The 15,330-nt window shown below is 38.6% G+C and overlaps 1 long non-coding RNA gene across 1 annotated transcript in view; it reads left to right on the top strand.

Annotated features, from left to right (window-relative positions):
* LOC111771281 (uncharacterized) overlaps positions 1–11,442 on the top strand; it is a 38,069-nt gene extending 26,627 nt beyond the window's left edge. Inside the window, exon 3 of the long non-coding RNA XR_011434283.1 lies at positions 11,342–11,442. This is a non-coding gene — a long non-coding RNA (uncharacterized lncRNA). The remainder of the gene's footprint in view (positions 1–11,341) is intronic.
* Positions 11,443–15,330: the final 3,888 nt, after the last annotated feature.

Raw genomic sequence — 15,330 nt, 5'->3', positions numbered from 1 at the left:
ATCTCCATGCTTGACTTCTTTCATGAGCTCCAGACTTGACTATTAAACTCTCCACTTGACAGTCCCACTTGGATGTCTAAAAGAGAAATCAAACTTACTGTGTCTGAAACAGACTCCCGATTCCTATTCCCAATCCATAATCATGCTACTCTCCAGTCTTCTTTTGTAAAACCTCTGTAAATAGTACTATCCAACTTTTCAGGCATAAAACCTAGAAGCCATCCTTGACCACTCATTTTCCCTCTTACCCCGTGTCCATCCAGTCTATCAACAAGTCCCATATCCCTTCTCCTTCCTCTGCTGCTCACGCCACAGTCTAAGTTAATAGCCTCTTTTTTGTGGAAACTACATACACCTCCTAACTAGTCTCATCTTCTATACTTGCTCCTTTCAGTTCATTTTCCACATGTGGCCAGAGTGATCCACTTAAAATATAAGCAAGATCATGCCACTCTCCTGCTCATATAGAGTCCAAGTGCTTTTCTATACACTTGGAGTAAAATCCAGGCTCCCCACCATGACCTGCAAGGCCTCACACCATCTGGTGCCTGGCTACCTCTTCAGCCTCATCCTCTCCCAGTCTCTGCCTCACTCAGCTGCACTCCAGCCTCCCTGAGCTCGTTGCTGTTCTGCAGAGTAAGCATATGTCCTCCCATCTCAGGGCCTTTGCACATGAAGTTCCTTCTGCTTGAAACACTCACTTTTCCCGATGTTGGCAAATCTTGCTCCCTCACTTCAGTCAAGGTTCTTCTCAAATGTCACCGCCTCAGAGGTGACACCCTCTTTAAAATAACACTCTCTCTCCATAAGTCCCTATTCTCTTTCTTGTTTTTAGTTTTCTTCATAGAATTACCAGTATTTGACACTATGTCATGATAGACAGACAGATAGAGAGAGAGATAGACGGATTATAGATAGATATAGATGATATGTAGAAATAGAGATAGGTAGATGGTAGAGATAGATAGATGGATAGAGAGGTAAATGATAGATAGATATAGATGATACATAGAAATAGAGATAGATAGATGGATAGATGGATAGATAGATAGATAGATAGATAGATAGACAGACAGACAGGTAGATGATGGAAGAGAGACAGAGAGGGAGAGACTGGGCAGCAGAATTCTTTAAAGCATCCCAGATGATTCCAGTGTGCAGTCCAGTTGCAAATCACAGGACTAGAAGCTGAGAGCCAAATACACAAAACAGACTTTCAGCTGCTAGAATGCAATTCGAATATTTACTGCTGAGCAACTTGGTTTTGTGATGCTGAAGGGGTATCTCAGAACTGCCGTTAGCTCCAATACAGTTTGGATAAATGTTCAAAAACAAAGAAGGCTAACTTCAAAAGTTGGTTGCCTCTTTCCTGAAGTCTCCTTTCTAGAAGAAGAAGAGCATGGTTGTAAGAGCCAGACACCTTGGCTTTGAATCCTGGCTCTCCCAGCTGGGCAAGTGACACTTCTCTGTGACTCAGTCTTCTCATCTGTAAACTTAGAGTAACAACGATGGCGGCCCCTGACGCAAAGTAAGTGCTCTGAAGGTGTTTGCTGTTCCCTTTGAGGGACTGGCTCTCCAGCAGAAAATGCACGTGGAAAATTCCTTTGGCCAATGATTTTGAAAGTAGCTCGGGGGACTGAGACAGACCATTTTCTCTAATACTCTAACTCCACTTGAGAACAGAGTTGGTTAATGATTAGACCCTATAAAATTTTCCATGTCATGTGCCTGCTCCCCACCAGGCAATAGAAAGTAATTAAGAATTATGGGAAGCGGATTCAGTGAGGGGAAAGGCATGCCTTTCTAGGGACAAGCTCTAAACCCTAACGAGGTTATTGGCACAGGTGTCTCTTGCAAATAAATTAATAGGGAGGCAGATCCAATCATTAATCTGTCATCCAAACTTGGTGTTTAGAGTCATTTGGGGAGATGGGGCTTCCTTTGCCCAACCTTGGTGGTGTCTGGAGCAAAGATTAGGAAGCAGAGTGATTTCATTAGGATAACACGGCTGTAAAAGACCAATCTGGCTCTTTAGATGGTATTTATAGAGCAACTCTAAGAAACCGTGTTCTGACAGCTGCTGTCAGTCTCTAACATAGGAACTGTGGTGATTTATTGACACAGCAGGGGAGCTGTTATTATCTTATTTGTAAAAGTTCTACACGTACTAAGAGTTCTTCTTGACTAGCTGCAAACTTACCAAAGACAAATGCACCTAGTTGAATGTGTGAGTTGCCCTGGCATGAGGTTTTGATTGAACAGAATATGATAAATTCTCAATGACATGGTGTCCCATGTATTTTGTAAACTGCTTCGAGTCCTTTTTGATCAAAGATGGTAGATGAAATTGCATTCTTGATTATCCACACGTGGATTACCTACCACCGTTTCTTGGCTAGTCTCTTCCAGCATGAGTACTTTTCTGGATGCAACGTGCGCCATCAGAATATACAGACATGTAGTTTTTTTGACAGGAGGATATATAATTATGCAGAACTCAGTGCTCCACAAAATGTGCCACAGTGCCAAAACTAAATATGAGTGATTTCTACTTAATTGGAATCTGTACTTATCCATGCCTTTATACCTCCTTGGTTTAGTTAATTGAGAATTGACTATGTGTAAGTCAACTCATAGAGTAATTTCTTTTCACTCTTGAGTAGTGTAGAGAACATAGTGCTGTTAGGACAGCAAGGTGACCAGACAATTGGGTCGCCACTGGCAGTTAGCAGAAGGCAGATGGAGCCTGTGTGTCATTTTTAGGAATAGGCAGATCTATTCACTACTGTGTGGTTAGAAGAATGGGATTTCCCAACACACTTTTATCAGATCCTATGCCAGTAGAGTCACAGGATCATTGACTTTTCCGGGGCTGGAAGAGATCTTAGGAACCGTTTAGCCCAAACTCATTCATTTTACAATTGAGTTAACCGAAGCCCGGGGAGATAAAATGTCACATAGTTAGCTGCTGAGCCAAGACAAGAAAAAATCGTAAGTGTTAAGTCTAAAATGTTTATGTTCAATCAGCTATGCAGTTACCACTAGTTTCTGTGGTAGTCAGGGCATCGACAGTGAGAAAAAATGTGGTCAGCGCAGGAAAGCAACACTGATGCAGAAGCGAAGAAGAATCGGTTTGGTGGTATGAGGGCATTTTTTAAATATATACAATGGAGACTTGTACTATTTTCCTTTTGGAAAGGGATTGCCAGGTTCAATGCCAGGAGGGATGTCAGGGTGGGGCAGAGGCGCTACGTAACTTTTTCCTCACAAACTGACCAGAATGAGCCAAATCTTATTTGCCATAGCCTAGAACGCTAGGTAGCTTAAAGGAGAGGCGCTTGAAACTTGACAGAGATAAATTTTGGACAACTAAAGCAAGTACTAATTTATACAGTAGCTGATAAATTTTCATTACACCAAAAGATACGTTGAAGATTGAATAGTTTCAAGCCTAGCTTCAATAAATTAACATATGCTCAGGCCATGTAGCTTAGTACTGAAAGCGAAGATGTTTGTTAATAGACTTCTCAGGTTTTCATCAGCGAAGTTATCCCTCTCTTTTGCAAACATCTCTTATTGCCACGCTCAAAGGCTGTTGGATCATAGGTCTCGCCATGCTCTGCTGTTCTTATTCTGTGAAGATTTTGTCTCCACATTTTCCAACAGTGAAAGTTATTAAATATGGAGAGTTTACATTCCACTTTTGGTTTTCCAGGAAGTGATGCACACAGTGTCCTTGAAACTTCTCCTGATTGCCAGCTTTTTGGTCACTTCATCAGATGTTATTATTTTCACGTAGCCCAAAAAGTTAAAAGTAGCTGAATATCTGGGGTAGATATTTCTTACTGCCACCAACGATCTATCCTCAACTTCTCTCTCAAATTAACAGAACCATTATTTTCAGTCAGACATATTGGCAGCTTCACTTAAAACTACATTTCCCAGCTTCCCATGGTATTAACGCTGGTGATCTTGATATCAGGAGCAGTGTCATGTGAGACTTCCAGGAAGTCTCTTTAAAAGGAGGGTAGAGTTCTACTTCTCCTGTCTTCCATCCTGCTGCTTGAAATGTGTCTGTGATGGTTGTTGCCCACAGCCATCTTGGACAGGAGCACAGGCCACATCCTAGAGATGCTGAGAGGCAGCTTCTAAAAGACAGCTGGGTCCTGATGACTTGGGGCTGCCATCTCACTCCTTTTGCTAGCCATCTCCAGATTGTTTTTATATGACAGAGAAACTAACTATTTAACTCATCGTTTTGGGAGTATCCTTTTCCATCGCTGAACTTAATTCCAATTGACATTATATTTGATTTAGCTTCTGCCTAGTGGAACTCAGGAAATGTTAGATTGATTTTTTGAGAAAAAGCTTAAAACTACTCGCTAAAATTTAAAAAAATGGGGATTCGCTACAGACCTCAGTTATTCCTGTCCCCTACTATCTTCATTAGTCAAGGGCTGGCTGTGTTTTCTTTTTCCCATCCGTGACTGGTTTCCATCCTAGAGAACACCTCACCCTTGAATGCTAATTTTGTGGTTCTAATGGCAGGCAATTTGGGTAAGGAAATTGGCAGGGTATTCGAAATTTAAAATAGAAGTTCTTATTGCTCTCCTGCAAAACAATAAGACTTGCAAGTACTTCCTTGGAATATGAATGAAGACTCAATGTCATCAGAAATATATCTCTCCTATGTAATTAATGGCAAACATTAAAAAATGTGGCCATACTTTCTACCCATGTTTGACATAGAACAGAAAGAGGTTTTTACTTGGAGTCAGAAGGTGTAAGTTCTAATCTTGGCTCTGTGAATTACTATCTATATAACCTTGGGAAATCATTTAATCTCCTTAAGCTTATCCACTGAATTTAGAAAATGATAATAATTCATAAAGTTGATAGGAGTATTAAACAACAGAGGTGAAAATAGTTAGCCCAGTGCTTTTCACATAGTAGTTGCTTTACAAATGTCAGTTAATCCTCTTTAATTAGTATTGTATTCATGACAGTTTAAAGAAGATATGAGTTAGTACTCAAGTCCTATTTAAAAATGCACAGGGTATCTTTTGTCCATAAGTCTGTGGGGGCAATGGGGCTGACCACTACTCCTCTTAAAAAAACAGCTTAAGAAAAAAATCAATAATCATAAGAAGCCCAAGGATACATTGCGGCTAATCTCTTAACACTTTGGTGCATGAAACCATCCAACACCAACAACGCTCTTATTTTTTGATAAGCTACAGAACAAAATACATTTTATCAAAACTTGGTTGAGATTTTTCTGTAGCAAAATATCTCCAAGAAATGTCTGTGCTTACAAAAAATAGATAGGGAGAGGAAACAGAAATTGCCCTCTACATCCATTCACTTCCACTCCTTTTGGTGTTTCATGAGTCGAGCCATTGGAATGATTTATGACAGTGGGGATAGCGAAATTGCACCATGACAGACTGGATGTTATGGGTTCAGTAAGGATCGGAAGAATTGAATTCAGGATAACAATAGTCTGGGGTGGACATGGGAAAAATAAGGGGTGGAGTAGAACGAGTGATTCTGTTTTAACTCCGGTAGTATTCAACCCATGGTATTCAGTTCAGAGATATACATGAGGGAGAGGGAGAGCGAAACAATACTAAATTAAAATTAATTTCCCATCCAAAGCACCTTTTGCTTTCAAAGGCACCAACTCTTATACATGACCCGGCTGATCCTACCATAGTCTCCAACTTTCTCCCAGTCTGGTGCCCTGCATACGTCTCTGACTGTGAGGGAAGGTTTTGGGTAAACAAGTTTAAAATTCTCACCAATGAAGAATGGAATACCTTTAAAGATTTGACTCCAATCATAGGCAGTGATAGTCATCTAAATGATTTTTGTAGCTCAAGTAAAGCTCCATTGCTTAAAGAAAATATTAATGTTTCGTCTGCTGAATGTCCACAATTGTTTAGGGTATGATCACCAATTATACATTATATATGTGTGTCTGTATAAAGTGTATATATGTATATGTAGATATACATATAAAATGTATATATAAATGAATTATGTATATTAGGTAAAAGTTAAATATCTATACACATACTATCTCTTTTATCTTTTTTTTATTTTTGAGGAAGATTAGCCCTGAGTAACATCTGCTGCCAATCCTCCTCGTTTTTGCTGAGGAAGACTGGCCCTGTGTTAACATCTGTGCCCATCTTCCTCTAGTTTGTATGTGGGACACCTGCCACAGCATGGCCACTGACAAGTGGTGTAGGTCTGCACCCAGGAACTGAACCCAGGCTGACAAAGCAGAGTGTGCCAAACTTAACGACTAGGACACCAGGCTAGCCTAGAAAACAGTTTTTGTTTTTTTTTTTGAGGAAGATTAGCCCTGAGCTAACATCTACCACCAATCCTCCTCTTTTTGCTGAGGAAGACTGGCCCTGAGCTAACATCCGTACCCATCTTCCTCTACTTTATATGTGGGATTCCTACCACAGCATGGCTTAACAAACGGTGCGTACATCTGCACCCGGGGTCCGAACCAACGAACCCCCTGGGTCGCCAAAGTGTAATGTGCAAACTTAACCGCTGAGCCACCGGGCCAGCCCCATTATTGCTTTTACTTTAAAACAGTTCCATGAAAGAGGTGATTTTTTGCTCCAGTTTGAAAAATAAGAAAAGATGAAGATCAGAGATACTAGGAATCATGAATAAAATCACAGAGCTGATTGGTGATAAAGCCAGTAGTTGAAGAAAGCCAGCTATGTCAGACTGAAGGTTTTTTTTCAAAAACGTTAGTGCTTTGGCCCTGGGAGTGAGTCTTAGCAGCCAGAATGTGTTTATTTCACCTTTTCCTGAGAGAGCAGAACTCGTTTTCTGGCACACCTGAGGGTGAGGAATGTGCCCCTGATCTGCAGAGGCAGTATCATGTGGTGATTAGAGGCGTGGAAGGCAGCAGAACGATCTGATTCACATCTCTGTGCTGGAATATTACCTGTGTTCTTACACGTAACTCTGTAAATCTAGTTGCCTTGTCTCTGAAACATGTAAGGAATGTGGTATCTCCATTACCCATGGACCCTACTGTGTAGTAGGCAGCCTCTAAGAAGGTCCTGAAGGGGACCGGCCCTGTGGCACAGCAGTTAAGTTTGCACGCTCCGCTTCTGAGGCCTGGGGTTCACTGGTTCGCATCCCAGGGATGGACCTACACACCACTTATCAAGCCATGCTGTGGCAGCATCCCACATATAAAATAGAGGAAGATGGTTCCACAGATAAAATAGAGGAAGATGGGCACAAGATTTTGGCTCAAGGACAATCTTCCTCAGCAAAAAGAGGAAGATTGGTGGTGGATGTTAGCTCAGGGCTAATGTTAAGAAGTCCTGAAGGATGCTTACTTCTTCCTAGTATTTAACTTCTGTGTAATCCCCACCCCTTGAGTGTGGGCTGGACCCAGTGATTCACTTCTAACAAAAGTTATGGGATGTCATTTCTGAGATTAATTTACAAAGGCTGTGACCTCCATCTCAGGCACTGACTGTCATTTTCTTGCTAGCTCACTTATTCTAACGGGCATGTTGTGAGCTGCCCTATGGAGACCCCCGTGTGGAGAGGAACTGATGTCCCCACCCATAGCTAGTAAGGATCTGAGGCCTGCCAACAGCCCTGTGAGGGAGCTTGGAAGCAGATGTGCCCCCAGCTGTCACCTTGAGCATGGCCTTGTGAGGGGCCCTGGGCCAACACCTTGACTGCAACCTTCTGAGAAATCCTGGGCAGAAGTATCCAGTAAGCCACATCAGGATTCCCGACCACAGAATCTGGTTCATAATAAAACTTTGTTGTTCAAGGCTGCTAAATTGGGGAGGATTTGTTACACAGCAATAGATAATGAATACACTTGAGAATAAAAAGAAATAAAGTACATAAAGCATCTGGTAAATGTAACCCTCCTCCCAAAATGATAAGTTTAATCATTTAAAAACTATTTTATGGAGGAAAGATTAGAGAAGGAAGCAGATATGTTGCTGAAAGACAACGTTTTTCTACATCAAAATATTTCCTATAGCTCACCCTGACGTTAGGCAGCCATCTCTTTCCTTTTGACAGCTCACTACCCTACCCCCCCCCCCCCCCAGAATTGGGGAAAGGAAAATTGACTCAACAATAATTATAATAATAAATGGCAAAATTCACTTGAGCTTTTGCCTATCAGTCAGATGTCGCATTTATCACTGGGCTTCTAGACATTGATGTGACCAGTGTCTTAGATCAATGGACAGATGACGAGAATATGAATGATCATAACCACAAATGTCAACTTTATCCCTTTCCATGCGCTCAGTGTCCTGTAGATAACCTGAAAGGTCACATCGATAGTTGCCACCTGCTCTGTCTCTCGTTCCAAACGCTATCAGACAACATGGTGTTTCCAGAGCAGGGACTAAAGTTGAATGCCACAGCAGCCTGACATTTGATGAAGTCTCAGGGTACATCATTGTCCTATTGAGTAATGGCAGCTCTTCTCTGTCGGTGAAAGACAGAGCGGGTGGCCTCCTTGCTTCTTTCCATCGGAGATGGTGGTGCTGTTCCCCGCAGGTGAGCCTGTCCGTTATGGGTATGAGCCGACCAAGTGCATTTTCCCTGCAGTCAAAGTCATCATGACCCTTAATGTTCCTAGTTCCAAGTCATGCCACCTCCCTCCAACTACCCAAGTCAAAAGTCTAAATAAGCTCATGATTTCATGCTACGTAAGGAGAAAAGTCTGAATTACTGAAAAGTGAAAATTTATCATACACTTTAGAAGAAATGCAGTTTAGTACTTTTTAATACATATAGTAACTTCAACTAATTGCCAAAATAAAGTTTGCTCCCTCTGGCTTTAATGAACTGATTAGCAGCAGTAGCATTAGCAACACCATTTGCATAAAATTAATTTGCTAAAGCCCTTAAAAATAGGGTTCAAAGTGGCTTAAACATGCTCACTGCCTCTTTACACTATTAATTGGCTAAGTAAACCTTTCTTTTTAAGTAGGGCAAAAGCGAATCATCAGTCCAGCTAAAGATAAATTATCACAAAATCCTAAAATAGTGAAGTCTGGCTTCATATATCTTCCCCATACAAGGGTGGTAAAACATCTATCTATGAGGTTGGCTCCCAGTAAACTGACAGTACAGATATTTTGTTAAGCACTGGGGCAAAAAGGAAAAGGAGATCAGTCTTGACTCTCATTTGGTCTTTCCTTAGTCAAAACCTGTTTTCCCAGACTCGTTTCTAATTGAAAATAAAGTTCCATTGTAATTGATTGCTACTCAGTGGAAATTACGGGTGAGAAGCATCTAGAACGGTGTTGAAAAGTTTACTGTAAGATGGAGTACAAAATGGCAGAATGCAAAAATAAACCTGGTCATATATTTTCCTCAACTAGCGTGGAAATTTTTTACCCATACTCTTAAAAATTATGATTACATGGAACAGAATGATTTGCTGTTTAAACGCTGACAGTGCTCTTCAAATTATCCCTTAAATTCAATGCAACTTCAATTAATATATCAATAGAGTTTGTAAAATGACATTTGATAAGTTAACTCTATAATTAATCTGCAAGAAAGAAAATGTAAAAGAAAAATCACGAATACTTTTTAAAAGTAGAGTACTTTGACAGTAGGGTCAGCAGATTCTCCCATCAGATCCCAAATTTTTTAAAAAACTTAGTAATTGATGCACCATGGTATTGGTTTAGGAAAAACTAGATCCATCAGAATTCAGAAGCAGAGAGAATTCAGACACAGAGTCATGGACGCATGGAAATTTCTCATATGATAATGGTAGAATTTTAGGTCAATATGGAAAGAGTGTGTCAACAAATTGTGTTGAAGATTACCCATTTTAAAAATAAAAAGCTCACTATCTCACATGATTCATAAAAATAAATTACAGATGGATTAAAGAACTAAAAGTTAAAAATAAGAGTGTTAGAAGTAAAAATAGGGGAATGTACAGAAGACATTCTTAAACAAGACATAAAATGCAAAGGCTATAAAGGTAAAAAAAATGGATAAATTTGGCTAAATCAAAATTTAAAACCTCTGTGTCAAAAGAAATCATAAGGGGGCCAGCCCGGTGGCATAGTGGTTAAGTTCGCGTACTCCACTTTAGAGGCCCAGGGTTCACTGGTTCGGATCCTGGGCTCGGACCTATGCACTGCTCATCAAGCCACCCTGTGGTAGGCATCCCACATATAAAATAGAGGAAGATGGGCGCAGGTGTTAGCTCAGGGCCAATCCTTCTCAAAAAAGAAAAAAGGGAAAAAAGAAAGAAATCATAGGAAATGCCCAAAGCTGGGAAAATATATTTATAATGTATATGGAATAAAGAGTAATAATATCCACAAAATGTAAAGAATTTCTCTGAAGCAATAAAAAACAATTCAATAAAACCAGTCTGGGATAGGAACAGGCAGCTTACAGAAAGAAAATTACAAATAACAACCCCATGAAAACACACTAAACATTACCAAGATTCAGGAAAATTAAAATGAAAACAATCATTAAATACTATTTTTTCCACTCATCAAATTGTCAACAAAATTTACCTGATGGTAAGTGTATGGGTAACATTTGTTCATTTACATTTGGTGGGAATAATAGAGCTTTTTTGAAGGACAAATTGACAGTATCTATTTAAGTTAAATTTTAATAAACCTTCAACAATTCCAACTCTTGATATTTTCCCTAGAGCAATATTCATGCATGTCCACCAAGAACTATGTGGAAGGGTGTCTGTTGTAACACTGTTTTTAATAATAAGATATTGGAATTGACTAAATGTCAGTAGAAGAATGGGTGCATAAATTATGGCGCCTCTAGGAATTTTTATTCACACATAAAACATTGTAATTTCAAGAAAATTCATTGAAATGTTACTTGTTACAGAAGAAGACCGGAAATACCATATATGTGCATTTGTTGGGAGATAGTAGAATGAATTTTGATAAATCCATATGAAAGTATTATGCAGTTGTCTAAAAGGAAATGTATCCATGTGCAGTAACATGGAACAAATTACAAGATACGTTGTAAATGAGAGAAGCCAAGTTCAGAGGATATAGTATATATTTCAGTTTTCAAAAATGTTATATATATATATAATATTCAATATGTTTATAAGATAAACTATATTACACATGATATATATGATATCCCCACATCCTACACAAATATACACACACAAGTATTTTTAACACAAAAGGAAGTATACTCCAGATACAATAATATATACAAAGCATTATCATATACCTATATGTGTATACATGTGTTTATGTGTATATATATATATATATATGTAATTATATATTCTTAGAATGCCTTTGAACACGTGCCAGTCTACACAAGGAACTGGTATGAAGACTATAAAGCAGTCAAGGGTCTGGAGTGAGAAGAACGTTTCATCATATACATTTTGTACGTACTGTTTGAATTTTTTTAATCATATTTATGTACCGCTTTTCAAATAAAACTAGTCGGTTACAAATAAAAACTATAATACCGTCCACACTATAAAAAACGGTACAAAGTTTAAAAGAATAAGCGAAATCTATGTGTAGTGACAGAAATACAGCCATGATACCTTGTGAACAGTTAAAAGCATGTTGAGAAACAATGCGTTCAATTCAATATCATCAGACGTTAAAAGAAATAAACAACAGACGTGTGTGTTTGCACAAATGTATGTATTTGTGTAAAAAGAAGTTTAAAAGTGCATGTATATTAAATAATAATGCACACATGCATGCAAACACATTTTTGAACGAGCACAGAGGCACAGGGCAATCCAGAATGACACACAGTCACCTGCTAACAGTGGTACCTTCTGCAAACGGGACTGAGATGGTACAATGAGGTCAGGTGAGAGGATCCCCATATCTTTTAATTTTTTTACAATAGGAATATAGTATACTCAGGATTATTTTAGTAATTACATTTTTTAAATTAAAAAAACAGTTAAAATACTAGCATTAATTACTTGTCTGGTATTAAAATGTGTTCCTCAAGTTCATCTGGTAAAATTAAATTTCTTTAGCAACCGCGGAGTTTTAAACCAGTCTAATAGGAGCTATAAATTTTTGCCTTTATTTAGTCAATATTTAACTGAGCAGACCCAACCCTCCGGAGAACCTAGAGATTCAAAACCTTCTTTGTTATTTACTCTCTAAAAAGCTCGGCCTATTAATTTCTTCCTTAGGGAAGAGACTAAAACTATATCATCCATAGCTTCTCAGCTGAGAGGTAACTCAGCCTCCCAAGTTATAAATGTAATGTGCTTCCCATACTCCCTTGAAGCTCCTGTAGGACTCCTGAAAAGGAATGTAGAGTTAAGTCTTAAGTATTATTTTACTGATAAATGAAGCTGAAACAGAAAAATTGCTGTGATTAATGGGATAGCAGTTCAGATCCTGCCCCTTCCCTCCCTCTCTCTTGTTTCCATCTCCTCTTTTGTTGTTGTTGTTGAGGAAGATTCACCCTGAGATAACATCTGTGCCAGTCTTCTCCTATTTTGTATACTGGTCACTGCCACAGCGTGGCTGATGAGTTGTGTAGGTCCACGCCCAGGATCCGAACCTGCAAACTGGGGCCGCGAAAATGGAGTGCACCAAACTTAACCACGACGCCATGGGTCTATCTCCTTTTGAAGCCCTAGGCAACTGAATCTCTATTCTATGGGCTCGCCTCTTCCAGAATGTCTTATAAATTGACTCTTACTGCATGTAGCTTTGAGTCTGGCTTCCATCACCTAGTATAATTCATTTGAAATTCGTGTATCAGTAATTCTTTCCTTTTTATAACACAGCAGTATTCTATTGCATGGATAAACCACAGTCTGTTTATCCACTCACCAGATGATGAACAACTGTGTTGATTTTGGGCAGCTATGAAGAAAGCCACTACAAACACTCAAATACATGTTTTCATGTAGACTTATGTTTCTATTTCTTTTGGTAAAATAGCTGGGAGTGGACTTGCTGAGTCATATACTAAGTACATTCTTAATTTTATGTAAAACTGCCAACTGTTTCCCAAAGCGGCTGTATCATTTTGCATTCCCATCAGCAATGCATAAGTATTCCAGTAGTTACACATCCTCACCAACACTTGATATTGTCAGGTTTTTAAAAAATTGTAATCATCTTAATAGTTGGATAGTGGTATCTCATTGGGTTTTAATTTGTATTTCCCTAATGACTAATGAGTTTGAGCATCTTTTTGTGTGTTTCCAATTTCATTCTTACATTTAAAATATTCTCAGAGGAGGTTCCATTACACGTGGCTCAATCATAGGCATGAACAAATTAAGAAACTTTGGCCTGGTCTCAGGTGTCAACTGTTAGTGCTAACTAAACAGTGCATGGGTCTTATCCATCTTTGTATCCCTAGTACCTAGCACTGGGGCTAAACATTCAATGAGCATGCCACTTCAGTGGTCAAATTAATTTGTGCTCCCCACTTCCCTGTAAACACGCTGACTGTTGCCCATTCTGCATGATCTCCTTAAAGACAAGGGCTGCCCTCTAGCATGCCTGAGCATCTCTGACCCTCCCAGCTGAGCTGGATGCTTATCAAGAGGCAATTGTGTCTGTTCTCAAACCTCTGTTATGCAAGCTGTACTTGCTATTACAAATATGAATTAACTAAGTATTATAAAAATGGATTAAACATTAGTGAGAAGAAGAGTTCTTTCTAAGAAAACCAAGTTAATTCTTTGGAAAACTTAATGACAGAAAGTCACTAAAAGTTGTTGTAGCATAAAGATGACATAAAAACACTGGGTAGGGCTGGCCCCGTGGCCGAGTGGTTAAGTTCGCCTGCTCCACTGCAGGCGGCCATGTTTCCTCTGTTCGAATCCTGGGCGCGGACATGGCACTGCTCATCAAACCACACTGAGGTGGCGTCCCACATGCCACAACTGGAAGGACCCACAACTGAGAATATACAACTATGTACCGGGGGGCTTTGGGGAGAAAAAGGAAAAAAAAGTTAAAAAAAAAAAACACTGGATAAATTACAAAAAATCTAGAAGTTTTCTACCATCAGACTGCATCACAAGTGTCTTTAAGGTTTTGTAGCATTTTAATGAAACAGAAGTCTTGGGGAGTACAGTCTGGGTGTGATTTGTATAGGAAAGACAATGCCAAACTGTGGACTTTAAAATGATAAAATAAGGTTCATTTCTTAGTATTCAATTATAAATGTTAAACATATTTATGGTAGAATATTTGAAAAATAAAGTAATAAGAATAAATGTACATCGATGGAGTTATCTTCCAAAGATCCAACCACAGTCAGCATTTTGGAAAATTCATTACTGTAAGTTATGAATATTTATACCATATATACAATATTATACAGTAATTATTTACTTAACATTATGTAGTGTTCATATTGTTGAAAGTTCACAAAATTGTAATGTAACTTTAATGGCTTCCCAATATTTTATCATGTAACTATATCATAATTTTCTTACTCAACCTAGTGTGAAACATTTAGGAAGGGGTTTTTTGGTTTCTTTGTTTTAAATATGGACAATAACAGTTCTCACGTCTTTTTTCTGTTCTTTTTATTTTTTGGTGAGGAAGATTGGCCCTGAGCTAATATCTGTTGCCAATCTTCCTCCTCTCTTGCCTAAGCCCCAGTACATAGTTATAAGTCCTTCTAGCTCTTCTATGTGAGATGCTGTCACAGCGTAGCTTGATGAATGGTGTGTAGGTCCACACCCAGGATCTGAACTGGCAAACCCCAAGACACTGAAGCAGAGCTTGCAAACTCAACCACTCAGCCACAGGGCTGGCCCCACGAAGTTTCTATTTTTTTCACATAGCAGTCACTGCGAATAATGATTTTTTTTAATGTTTTGGAGTATATCTTTAAGATGGCTTCTCTTAAGTGGAATTAAGAGATCAATGGAAAAGAACTAAAATAAGAGGCTCCTTTTAATTACAAAAATAATTCAGATCCTTATAGAAAACTTGGAAATATATAGAAAAATATGAAGAAAGACAAACCAGGGATAATATCTTAATTGATATATTTTCTAATAATTTTTAAAATCACTTTAAAACATAATTATGATCCTATTGCCTATATAAATAGTCTTGTAGCCTGTTTTTAAGTCTAAATTTAAATTGTAAGCATTTTGTCATATCATTAAATTTCCCTGACAATATCTCTTTACTATATGCAATTAATATTTTTGATAAATGTATCATTGTTAATTTAAGTAGTCTCCTACTGATTGACATTTAGGAGGATATTTCTATTTTTTAAATTATAAACAACGATGAAATGAACATCTTT

Source organism: Equus caballus, chromosome 30, assembly GCF_041296265.1.
Source record: "Equus caballus isolate H_3958 breed thoroughbred chromosome 30, TB-T2T, whole genome shotgun sequence".
NCBI classification, from domain to species: domain Eukaryota; kingdom Metazoa; phylum Chordata; class Mammalia; order Perissodactyla; family Equidae; genus Equus; species Equus caballus.
The sequence above is the reverse complement of the archived record's forward strand: the minus strand, read 5'-3'. Positions and strand labels throughout refer to the sequence as shown.